The following is a 13,850-nucleotide window of genomic DNA, read 5'->3' as shown; positions in this document are numbered from 1 at the left end:
TTCTATCTGTAACTCATGACTGCCCTAAGGATATTCACATCATCATGCTTCCCCCCATAACCGGATTATGCAGCCCAAAGGTTGGACCTAATTGTAGTTGGCTTACTCGGTTAGATCAAAACAATGAAACTGTTTGTCTGTAGTACAATTGGTCTGCCTACTTCTGATCCAGACGCTAGGTGGCAAAACTACCCTTCTTACTGGCTTAATCGACTACCATGTCACACTATCCATGAGACCGTGTGGTTGCACTAACACCTTGCTAGCAATGGTACCCTGCTCTCTATCCAACTTCAGTCCAACAGGGTTCTTATTTCCACATTTCAGTATTCACATTTTAATATGTTGGTACATTTATGTTGACCTTATAGGTCACGCCCGCTTTTGATAATAACAAATACTCGCTTTTGATAATAACAAATACTCATTGTATTTAATGCATGTTTGAAGTTATCTGCAAGTATTCTAATTGACAGATCATAATGATGACACTAAGAGAGATTGATAGCACAAATAGAGATGGAAGTTGAAGACCCAATATATATGTTGTATTGTATTTCATTTTATTATCATTTAAATGGTTTGTAATAGTAAATAGGGATTGGTTTGTAATAATCACACACACATCACCTACATGATCTCATGAGTAAGCTCAAAACCAAAAATGACTAAAATTCAGTCGACAGACGCCGGATTTTTTCGGTGCACTCAAAAAGGCCTAGAATGACCCTAAGACACTCACTCACTCACTTGTATGTGTTAGTCATTTGATTAGGGTGATTGAATGCTTGAAAGAAGACCGAAATGCACTAAATGTGCACACTCGGTTGACCAAACTGCCCTATACAAAAATACCCGATTGATCGAGCCGGTGTTGGGTCAACAAGTTGACCATAGCCTGGTCGATCGAACCTGCGAGGAAGTCAACATTTTGACTTCTTGGTCGACCGAGAGAAAATTACATTACACCAACCTGGTCGACCGAGTTCCCACGTGTGGGAACTCAACGGTCTGATCAACCGACAGACCTAGTTCAAATTGGCCCTGCTCAACCGAACCTCGCAAGAAATGAAAAATCGCCTTCAGACTTACATGCCCGATCAATCGAGACCGCAATTCATTTTTAGCCAGTCGACCGAACCCCAAGAACTTGGATCAACCGAACTTGTCCTAGTCGACCGGTGTTCTTGGGTTAGACCTATTTTTTTACCGCGGTTAACTCATTTAAGCAGGGTTAAAATAATTAAATAATATTAAAAGTTTTTTAATTATTCCAACTATGTCCTTAATGATTATATTTTTGGGGAAGTCTATAAATACCCCCTCATTTGGAATAATTAGTATGGGATTAACAATATTGATTAGGAGAAATTCTCTAAAATTTTCAAAACCCATAATACTCATTTCTATGCCCCATACACTCATACTTACCTTCTCTCATTGCCAAAACCCTTCGTAAGTTTAATTTGAGTGATCGTTTGCTCTAAAGGTTTGCTCTCCTTGATTTGTGATTGTTTGATATGATTGCTCATGAGAGCCAAACCTAAGTATTCTTAGGGGACTTTGTTGATAAGTCTGTCCTAAGAAGACTTGTATTAAACTTCTAAGTATTGCATATTCATTGCAATATCTTGTGAAAATTGTATTTGTTTTTGGGTTGTAAAATCTTTTCAAAACATTTTCGAATATCTTGTGTGATTTATCTTGACATACCTTTGAGAAGATATTTGTTTATGTGATAAAAACCTTTGTTGCAATATTCATTGATATATATATATATATATATATATATATATATATATATATGTCATTTGCTGAATACAAAGATTAAATTCTTTTTGCAAACCAAGCATATATATATATATATATTACTTGAGCTTTATACTATTGAGAAAATCTACTGATTGAAATATATATATATATATATATATATATGATTTGATCGATATCTTTGTTTGAGCACTTTGATTGAATACATCTTGTGATACAAAGATTATACTGATTGCACTCTCACGCACCGATTACATTGATAGCAAATATTTATTTGAGAGCATATATTAAACCACATTGAGCTTACTCATTATATCTTATTGGTGGTGTATGTGATTGCATGTAACTGGGTACACATCTGCTTTACTTGAAAGCATAATCACTGTACTATTTCATTGATTGTGAACATACTGTTGTATTTCCAGGCACAAGCCTGAAGAGGGAGACTAGCCCTTTAAAATAGTCCTGGATTGGCTTAGACCCGGTTAGGAAAGCTTGGTGCGTCATCCTATTAAGGCACGTTGGTTGAGGTTAGCCCCGCTAATTGACCTAGTTGTAAAGGTTGAGGTCAGCCCAATGCTAATTGACCTAGTTGTAATCGGTGCTGCTCTACCTGTTAAGTGAGCCTTTAGTGGAATCCTCGGGCTTGTGAGCTAGAGGCGGGGACGTAGGTACAGTTGATCGAACCCCGATAACATATCGTGTGGCTGCTTAGATTTCTGCACTTTATATTTATCGCACGTGTATGTTATGGTGTGAATGATGTGTATGATTTAAATTTCCGCATATCACATTTATCGGCGCATTTGGAATTACATAGAAAGACCCTAGGTTGTATTATACGGTTATCTCGTTTAACCTAGGAGATAAATTTTTAAAATTCCAATTCACCCCCCCCCCTCTCTTGGGAATACACCTATTCCAACAATTGATATTAGAGCATCGTTGCACTAGACTTAAACGTTTTTGCAAAAAGATCGCAATGACTCATATTGGTGTATCCCCATTCGGAGAGGGATAGTCACCTGCTAGTCCTCCATTATTTTTTTGTGTTGATTACACCTCTTAGAAAATTAGGATGAGCATATTTATAAAATCAATGGACTGGAGGGCCTGACAAGTGATTATTAAAGGAATTTGTATGCGTGTAGAAAATGGCATTAATTTGTTGCATGCAAATTCACATACCATGGACAGGCTATACTGTTCTTTAGATTCTAATATTCTACTTGGGTGTGTGGCATGTCATAGTATACAGGAAATCTGGGATGAACTAGAAAAGAGATATGGAGAGACCCAGGTAAAAGAAATTGCCACTCCAAACAATGATCAGGTAGTGGCTGATAATGAGGAGGTTGCTTTAGTAGATGATGAGGTATATGAATCTTACCCTACCTCATTTACTAATTCATGTAATGAAGCATGTGATGATTCTTATACTGAAACTCATGATATATCATATGTTGAATCATCAGTTGCCTCTAATGACTGTTTTGACAATGACGCATGTATTAATCCATGTGATGTTTACTGTGATGATTCTTGTGCCAAATCATGTGATGTCTCAAATGCTGAATCGTTTGTTGAATATCATAATAATTCCGTTAATGATGCATGTGATGATTTATATATTGAATTTTGCAATATATTATGGAATGAATCATCTGTTGCATTTTGTGAGAAATCTGTTGATGATGCATGCAATGATATTTGTGAAAATGATTGCATTAAATCTTTTGTTGAATCATGTGCATCAAATTTTGGAAGCATGACATCTTATGAAAAACCAAAAAGGAAAATCCTTAATGCTCATAAGATTACAATTAGGATGTCTAAGCAGAAAATCTTTCTGAAAAACAAAAGTAAAAAGTTGGCAGCACAATTAGAAAATCTAAAAGACTATCATGCCATCTTAGAAAAGAGAAAGATTAAGAAAATCTTAAAAATTATCTGCTTAGAAGAAGAAATAGATGATTATTCGAAAGCTACACTCAAAGTTTATAAATGAGAAGAATAATCATAATAAATCATTAGAGATTAAAAAGAAAAATCTTTTCAAAAAGGATTTAGGACTATCACATAATTCCCATTATCATGCCTCAACAAGCAATCATAAGAATTGTAAGCATATCCTTTTACGCATTTACAAAACCTGCTTACATTATAAAAGAAAATGGCACAACCAATTTATTTTCTCATCCAGAAGTGCCAGAGGGTTGGAAAAAGAAATGATGTGGGTAATCATGAAGGCAAACCCCGTAGGACCTAAGGAAAAATGGATTTAAATTAAGATTATCAAATTAATTAATTCTTCCTTAGATCTTAGGATTAGGTTTAGGGGGTAGTAATGACGATAGGCTCGGGAAGTGGTGCATACTTAAAATTCTTTGAAAATTTAGCCAACACAAAAAGTCATGAAAAATATCCAATCTAATCACTTAATGAAGAAATATCATGATGATTGGATAAAATATGAAAACATTAGTTGTTATATACTTAAATGAAAATCTACTTCAAAATGGACAAAGCATTTTTGCTTGGTAAATAATTCAAATGCTTAACTCATGCTTAAATATAGGTCTTTAAGTTAAGCCACTGTTGTCCATTGTACAAAATTGAGTATTAGGGTTCCATCTTATATCATATATCACTATAACCTAAACTCATTTTGGAATATGAAAAGCCTAAATCAAAATCAAGTCATCACTCTAGGCTTAAAGCACTATTGATCATAAATGACTAATATATATATATTGAGTGCTTCTCATAACTATAACCAACTTAGAGGTATCCACTAGGGGATTGGTCCCTTTGAGTTTAAATTGTAAAACCTTTAATTTTGGTTTAATCACTCCATAGGAAATTTTTACCAAACCACGATCATATCAGGTATAGATTCATCCTTTTCTTGGTTTGTATACTTGTTCTAAATTGTGATAATATTTATAGGATACTTTCCATTCTCCAAAGAGCATTGTTCAAGAAAATTCAAATACTCATAAATGATCTTTGCCTAAGTGATTGGACATATCCACTTCCATAAAAATATCTTGAGTCATGTCCACTTATATTGAATACTCTTCGAATTTAACAGAAATTATAATCCTTAAAAGAGTATTTAATCTACTTCACACGCATAGCTCTCAAAACGTTAAGTCATATCCTTTAGAGCTTCATATCCTTTGAAATGAGTTGAATGGGTAAGTTGGTTGTAGTAGGTCTTAATCTAGATGAATGCATAAAGTTCAAGGAGACCTATGCACATACATTTGAAATTAATAGCCATTCGAACTTGAGCTTCTCACACGTATTCAGATTCTTAAGAATAGAGGCAAACATAGGTTTATCACCTTAATGAATATTAATTGTGGCTTTTTTGTCCAATAAGCCTAAAACATTCATGCCAAGTCTAAATCATTTAAAATCCCAATAACCTTGGCTAAATAAAGTTGATTATTAAGAAAAAAGGCATAAATTGAATAAGTGCACAACTCAGGGGGAGCATCTCTCTTTTATGACTATTTATAATAAATGCTATCATGATCATAGTTTATATGTCTCAATGAATGACAACACTGTATTGAACTCAAATCTATCCTCTACTCTCTACCATATATATTCTTGGTTGGATAGATTATATTTTATGAATTGTTGCTTGCTACCTGATTGCATGCTTAGTTTAGAATGCCTCCTGCATGGCAGATGCAGTTGATGAGAATTGCATGCTGGTAGTAGATATAGGTTCTCATGTGCCTTGAACTTAATTATGAATTGCTTAATTGAACGTATCAGGTATAGGTTTTATGGGAAAATGTCTGATTTACAGAGGGCATGCTGCTGAAATTTTGATAGGAATTTTCCTAAAATAAAACCTTGTGCTAAAGATAATTATAATAAAATTAAAGATTAATTTTTTTTTAAAGGATAAGTGAAACCAAATAGATAATTAAACTTCATCCTCACATAATTATCTAATGATTAGGGAGCTTAGCTCCATTCCTATAGGAAGCACAAAAATGATCCATATGCATCACTTTCATTTATTGAATATCGAGGCTCTTAAGAATACCCTAAATATTATATCCAGTGCTTAAAACTTTATAATTTGATATGGAATGTTCATGGGTCATTAATTCCAAAGTATGCCTTAATATACACTCTCTGATGCATCTATGGCTTATAGGGAAGACTATACTGAACATATGATAAAATCTCTTAATAGATAACCAGTATAGATGCATTAAAAGGACCTTTTATATTATCTGGTATACCTAGTGAAATCAATTTTTGATTAATATAAGCAACACATTTCCCTTCCTAGGATGCACAGTAATTACATAGGATAGTACATGTGAAATCCAAACCGCTATGTATTTTGAAGACATGTACACATTTAGGTTGTCTTAGGATGAATTTAGTTCATGGACACCATTTGGTCAAATTCTTTGGGTTATGAAATTTCACTCCGTACCCAAATGGTAAAGCATCATCCCTTTTAAACTGAACGTCCCATATGTTGATGATGGTCCATTGACTAAGGGATGTTCATGATTTAGGGGGAGTTTTTCATTTTGCACACACACATTGTGGTTTGACTTGTGTCATCCTTTTTGAACCCATATTGCATAACTTTAAGTATAGTCTTGATTGGCTATATGCATTTAAAATGAAATGCAATATGTCATGCATATGCGCTGAATGATTAATGTTTGCTGTTTGCTGAATTCATTTAATAGGATGACTATATAAGAAATGCACTTAAGAAAACATCATCCTTGAACTTAATTCAAGTAAGAGTGCATACAAATATACATGAGAATTTAATTCCCAATCTTAGGATAAATTAGTAAGAACTTAATGCCTAAAATCTCTTGCATGCTAAGTAATACTAAAAAGAATGAACATATGATGGATGTGTTTAAATGAAATTCATTCTTTTGTATTAACGCACTTATGTATGTCTGAGACTATACCGGGGAGTTTGAGCCCCATCCTTGAGAAAAGAATTATAACTCATCAAGCTTCGTGGACTCATAATATTATTGGTTTTATTTTTTAAGTCTGATTTGTTCCATTACTTATACTGCGTTAAATACTTAATGAACTCTCATAATTAATATCAGTATAAGTAGCTAACAAGTCTAATGCATAGTAAATATGTTTCTTAGATGTTTCATAGTTTGCATAAATTTAGGGGGAGCTCTCGAGTGAAATTTACAAGTCTTAACAACTAATATTATTGTTGATATGTCTTATTGCCTTAGACTTTGTAAATATTGATTATTGCTTGTGTGTATAATTCTAATATCTACAGCATGATATTGATGGACTTTATGTTTTATTACGCTAATCATACTGGAACTGTTTGAGTAGTTGTGGATAAACTGTTAAGATTTATAAACTCAAACAGGTTGTTATTTATAGAGGATTTGTTTTGGAAAGTCCCATTTTCAAATGACACTCTGCCGAAATTTTTCAAAAACTTTCCAAAACTTATAATGTATAAATATGGTATTTACCCATTGCCTAGAACTGTAATTTTCATGGCTCTTTTTGCTGTTTCTAAAAGGGGGAGATGAAGGGGCAAAAATAAATGGGTTAAAACTTGAGTTTTCTTTTATGTATATTGATAGGGGGAGCCTTCTTAGACTTATACCCACATTTTTGATAGGGTAGAAAACTTGAGTTGTCTTTCATGCATATAGATAGGGGGAGCCTTTTTAGGCTTATTGTAACATCCTCAAATTTTATTCATGTGTATATATCCATACCTAAGCAGCGGGAACATAAATCATACAACCATTCACACATATATATATATATATATATATATATATATATATACACATACATACCATACAATACCAAAATCCAGTGTATATTCACCATAACCATACAAGACTAACCCCTCTAGAATCATCTACCCAAAAATATACACAACTTTGTCAAAACTTACCCTATAACCGAGGAAATCAACACTCTCTCCATCCGCGAGCCTCATCTGCTCGCCTAACTGGTTCACCTAAAAAATGTTAAATTAATAGGGTGAGTCGATGCTCAGTAAGTGGAAATATGCTATTACCAGTGTGTGGCAACTAAGTTAAAAGTGCTTTTAAATAATAATTGAACTGTAATGAAATGAATAATCTGTAAAGCATATCTTTCTTTCACAATTTAAAATATACTGTATCGTCTGTATTTTCTACTTTTCATACTGATAATACCATACTATACTTATCATTTACTATAAAAACTGTATACATATACATAACAGTGCTTTATCCCTGGGACTCTGTACGTCATGATTTGACCCCTCATGATAGGGTTGTGCAGCCCGTAGGCAGGATTTAACATAGTCGGCCCTCCAGGTAAGTCATCATACTCTACACTACCTCAGTCCGGCCAAACTGCATCCACTCCTAAGTACGGGACTGGCTACTACCTCGTCTAATCGGCCCCCTCAACCTAGCGTACTGGGGAGCTGCATCCACTCTGAGCACGGTTAGACGGTACCCACACATTATTTGAAATATGTGGTTGCACTTTATTTGTATATAGCAACAGTACCATGCTTTGTAAACTGTATCTATCTGTAATCTTTCCACAGGGATCTGATACTATATACATATATACATATATACATATATACTCTTTTACTATTTTCATCATGTTCCCAAAATTACCATAACGTTATCTTTATGTACTGTAAATACTGAAATCTCTGTATACTGTATCTGTAGCATCTTGATGCTACCTCTGTATATCTATTTGTATACTTTGTCTATATACTCTGTATGTTATGGTAATAGGAAAACATGACATGCTATAACATTGTACATACTATTCTGTATAGAACTGTAATATATATATTGATTTGAGTAAAACTGTATACATGTATATGTGTATATATATATATATATATATATATATATATATATGTATGTATATCTGTATCATGAAACCATTCGTATAAAAGCTGTATATGCATGTAAATATCTCTGTATAATCTCTATGCATTCAGTATAGTATGATACATTATAAAAGCTGTATAAATTCTTCATCACGTGAAAATCTACTCAGGCCACGCAAACATTTAAATTCATATTATGTAAATACTATATAATAAATTGGTATAAATATGTGTCCATGAAATCTCTAATAGCATTATGAAAACTCCTAGCATAGCATATTTCCCTTACCTTAATTTTGAAAAGCCCCTATAAAATTCTGGCTCTATACCCATAGGATTCCTAACTAAATATCCTAAAAACACAATCCCAAAAAAAAAAATATCAGTATTTTCTTACCTACAGCATTTATCATAACCGAGGAAAAGACAAATACTGAATAAAATGCCCTACCCTGAGATTGGGACGAAATCCAAGCTGACTTTTCCAATGATCAGCTCTGGCAGACTTGCAGAGAACTTTGCCAGGAGCTCCGTGGTAGCCTCAGTTCTTCGATCCGGCAAGAAACAGGCCTGGAAATGAAGAGAGAAGTGAGAGAGAGACGTAGAGAGAGAGAAAGGAGAGAGAGATGAGTGCTGTAAATGGGTAAAAATCTGGGTTTTTCACTATTTATACTGCCAGATTCGTCGACGAGAGACATTACCTCGTTGACCAGTCCTTCATTAAATTCATCGACGAAACCCTGTATTCGTCGACGAAATTCAAAGCAGCCCATATTCGTCGACAAAATTCAGAGCAGCCCATATCCGTCTCTCGGTATTTTCTCATTGATGAAACCCAGTATTCATCGACGAATTTCCTTAAGCACTCATCGACGAAACCCTGTATTCGTCGACGAATTTCCTAGAAATTCCTTGAAATTATTATTATTATTATTATTATTATTATCTCTAAAATGCGATATCGTTGACGAAGTCTACTACCTCCTTCTGTTCCTATTTCCATTTTCCTCTCTCTTTAATATTTAAATATCAGTATTTTATGGGTCATTACACTTATACCCATATTTTTGATTGATGTATTTGTCATTATAAAAAAAGAGGGAGAATGTTGACCTTATAGGTCATGCCCGATTTTGATAATGACAAATACTCATTGTATTTAATGCATGTTTGAGGTTATGTGCAGGTATTCTAATTAATAGATCATAATGATGACACTAAGAGAGATTGATAGCACAAAGAGAGATGTAAGTTGAAGGCCAAATATAAATGTTGTATTGTATTTCATTTTATTATCGTTTAAAGGGTCTGTAATAGTAAATAGAGATTGGTTTGTAATAATCACACACACATCACCTGCATGATTTGATGAGTAAGCTCAAAACCAAAAATGACTAAAATTCAATCGACAGATGCCGAATTTTTTCGGTGCACTCAAAAAGGTCTAGAATGACCCTAGGACACTCATTCACTCACTTGTATATGTTAGTCATTGATTAGGGTGATTTAATGCTTGAAACAGGACTGAAATGCACTAAATGTGCACATTCGGTCGACCAAACTGCCCTGTATAAAAATGCCTGGTCGACCGAGCCGGTGTTGGGTCAACAAGTTGACCATAGCCCGATTGACTGAACTCCTATAGTTCATTTGGCCCCGGTCGACCAAACCTCCTAGGAAGTCAACATTTTGACTTCGTGGTAGACTGAGAGAAAATTACATTGTACGAACCTAGTCAACTGAGTTCTTACGTGTGGGAACTCAACGGTCTGGTCAATCGACATGCCTAGTTCAAATTGGCCTTAGTCAACCGAACCTCGCAAGAAATGAAAAATAACCTTCAGACTTACATGTCCGATTGACCGAGACCGCAGTTCATTTTTGGCCCAGTTGACCGAACCCCAAGAACTTGGGTCGACCGACCTTGACCTGGTCAACTGGGGCTCTCGAGTTGGACCTATTTTTTTTACCGCGGTTAACTCGTTTAAGCAGGGTTAAAATAATTAAATAATATTTAAATTTTATAATTATTCCAACTATGTCCTTAACGGTTATATTTCTGGGGAAGTCCATAAATACCCCCTCATTTGGAATAATTAGTATGTGATTAATAATATTGATTAGGAGAAATTCTCTGAAATTTTCAAAACCTATAATACTCATTTCTAAGCCCCATACACGCATACTTACCTTCTCTCATTGCCAAAACCCTTTGTAAGTTTGATTTGAGTGATTATTTACTCTAAAGGTTTGCTCTCCTTGATTTTTGATTGTTTGATACGATTGTTCGTGAGAGCCAAATTTAAGTATTCTTAGGGGACTTTGTTGATAAGTCCGTCCTAAGAAGACTTGTATTAAACTTCTAAGTATTGCATATTTATTACAATATCTTGTAAAATTTGTATTTTTTTTGGGTTGCAAAATCTTTTCAAAACATTTTCAAATATCTTGTGTGATTTATCTTGACATACCTTTGAGAAGATATTTATTTATGTGATAAAAACCTTTGTTGCAATATTCATTGATATATATATATCATTTGCTGAATACAAAGATTAAACTCTTTTTGCAAACCAAGCAAATATATATTACTTGAGCTTTATACTATTGAGAAAATCTACTGATTGAAATATATATATATATATATATATGTGTGTGTGTGTGTGTGTGTGTGTGTGTGTGTGTGTGTGTGTGTGATTTGATCGATATCTTTGTTTGAGCACTTTGATTGAATACATCTTGTGATACAAAGATTATACTGATTGCACTCTCACGCACCGATTACATTGATAGAAATATTTATTTGAGAGCATATATTAAACCACATTGAGCTTACTTATTATATCTTATTGGTGGTGTATGTGATTGCACGTAATTGGGTACACATCTGCTTTACTTGAAAGCATAATCACTATACCATTTCATTGATTGTGAACATACTGTTGTATTTCCAGGAACGGGCCTGAAGAGGGAGACTAGCCCTTTGAAATTGTCCTGAATTGGCTTAGACCCGGTTAGGAAAGCTAGGTGCGCCATCCTGTTAAGGCGTGTTGGTTGAGGTCAGCCCTGCTAATTGAACTGGTTGTAAAGGTTGAGGTTAGCCCTGTGCTAATTGGCCTAGTTGTAATAAGTGTTGCTCCATCCGTTAAGTGAGCCTTTAGTGGAATCCTCGGACTTGCGAGCTAAAGGCGGGGACATAGGCACAGTTGTCCGAACTTCGATAACATATCGTGTGTCTGCTTAGATTTCTGCACTTTATATTTACCACATGTGTATGTTATGGTGTGAATGATGCGCATGATTTAAATTTCCGCATATTATATTTGTCGGTGACCCTAGGTTGTATTATACGACTATCTCGTTTAACCTCGGAGATAAATTTTTAAAATTCCAATTCACCTTCCCTCTTGGGAATACACCAATTCCAACAATTTCATCACATCAGAAATATTCTCATCATTTTCTGTTTCATTCCCATCGTATCAGTACACATTCCATCTCATAATAGTATATATCTCATTTCATGTATTTCAACATTTCTTAATAAAACATATCGATATTTCTTATTTCCTCGTTTATCATAGAAAACATTTCTATCCAGTAAAATACACATTGGTATATCACAATTCATCGTTCTCAATAACAATTCTGTATTCTACTTTTCAACATTTTCCATATTTCGAATCACATTTCATCACAATTCAGTATATAAAACATAACTGGTTTCCTTAATCTTCATTTCTGCATAAAAAATTTCAATATTTATATATATATATATATATATATATTATATTCTCTTTATTCTTAGTACAAATCATATGCCACACAATTTTATTTGATATTTGTATCATAATAATTTCAGGCAAAATATCATATTCTCATTTTCACATATTTATTTAACTAGTAATTTTAAAAAATAACTGTTATAATTTATTCCCATTAACTACTTACTGATAGGCCTGCTAAAATCCCTAAATCCACACCCGCGACATTCAGAACTCAAAACCCTGAAATCACATTTTCCCCAATTCAATTAACTCAACTCCGGAATTACAATTATTTTAACATTTCCTAAGTCCCTACTCCCAATACTAATTAAACTTTAAAAATAAGTAATGGATAAAATTCCACTATCTTTACCTTAGCCTTGGAGTGGTGCCGAGGAACCCCAAATTAAAAATCTGCTTTGATTAAAATGACAAGGATCGGAGTTAGGACTTCGTAGTGGTGTCCGATTGTCTATTTGACTAAAGATTTAAGGAAAAATTGAGGAGAGAGTGAGAGTTTACCTTACCCCAGGAGTGGTGCTTACAATGCCCTAATCACGAATCCAATCCGGTTAAAGTGTTGGTGGCCTAGATAGGAACCTTAGTGGTATTTTTTGTTTTTCGATTGGCCGAATATCGGAGAAAAAATTGAAGAGAGAGGGAGATGGGTGGAGGATAGAGAAAGTTAAGAGACGGAGAGAGAGAGAGAGAGAGAGAGAGAGAGAGAGAGAGAGAGAGAGAGAGAGGCGTGAGAGAGCTTCTCTGCTCTCAATTTTCCTTTCTGAAAGATCCTTCAGGTAAAGTTATATACATATTATATAATATTATAGTATTATATTATATTATATTAATATATTATATTATATAATTTAATTAATTAATAATAATTATCATTTAAAATTAATTAATTAATATTATTATTATTATTATTATTATTTTACATTTCCATGCATATTATTTTTAGGGTAGTTACATTCTCTCATTCTTATGAAAATTTTGTTCTCGAAATTTGTTAAATACCACCCCAAGTAAAATCCATCATTAACTTAACAAGTTTTGAGTTAATCTTTTAATTAACTCTATTAGAACTAGTAACTAACCTAAATTGTTGGATCACACATCTTGTCCTAATACACCTTACTTCAGCACCAACACTCAACAACTTCAATTTTCATCTCCAGTCTTCCAAAGATCTAACACCGACATAACCTTAGAAGAATCAATAGATAACTATCCTTTGATTATGACATGACCCAAAAATTTTATATTAGTTGTCCAGAACCCACATTTCCTGTTTAGCAGATAACTGTTGCTCTCATAATGTTTGTAAAATTAATCACAAATGTTGTTCATGCTCTTCTTGAGTCTTTGAATACCCCCAAAATCATCCATAAAATTATAAT

Source organism: Malania oleifera, chromosome 5 (assembly GCF_029873635.1).
Source record: "Malania oleifera isolate guangnan ecotype guangnan chromosome 5, ASM2987363v1, whole genome shotgun sequence".
NCBI lineage: Eukaryota > Viridiplantae > Streptophyta > Magnoliopsida > Santalales > Ximeniaceae > Malania > Malania oleifera.
The sequence above is the reverse complement of the archived record's forward strand: the minus strand, read 5'-3'. Positions refer to the sequence as shown.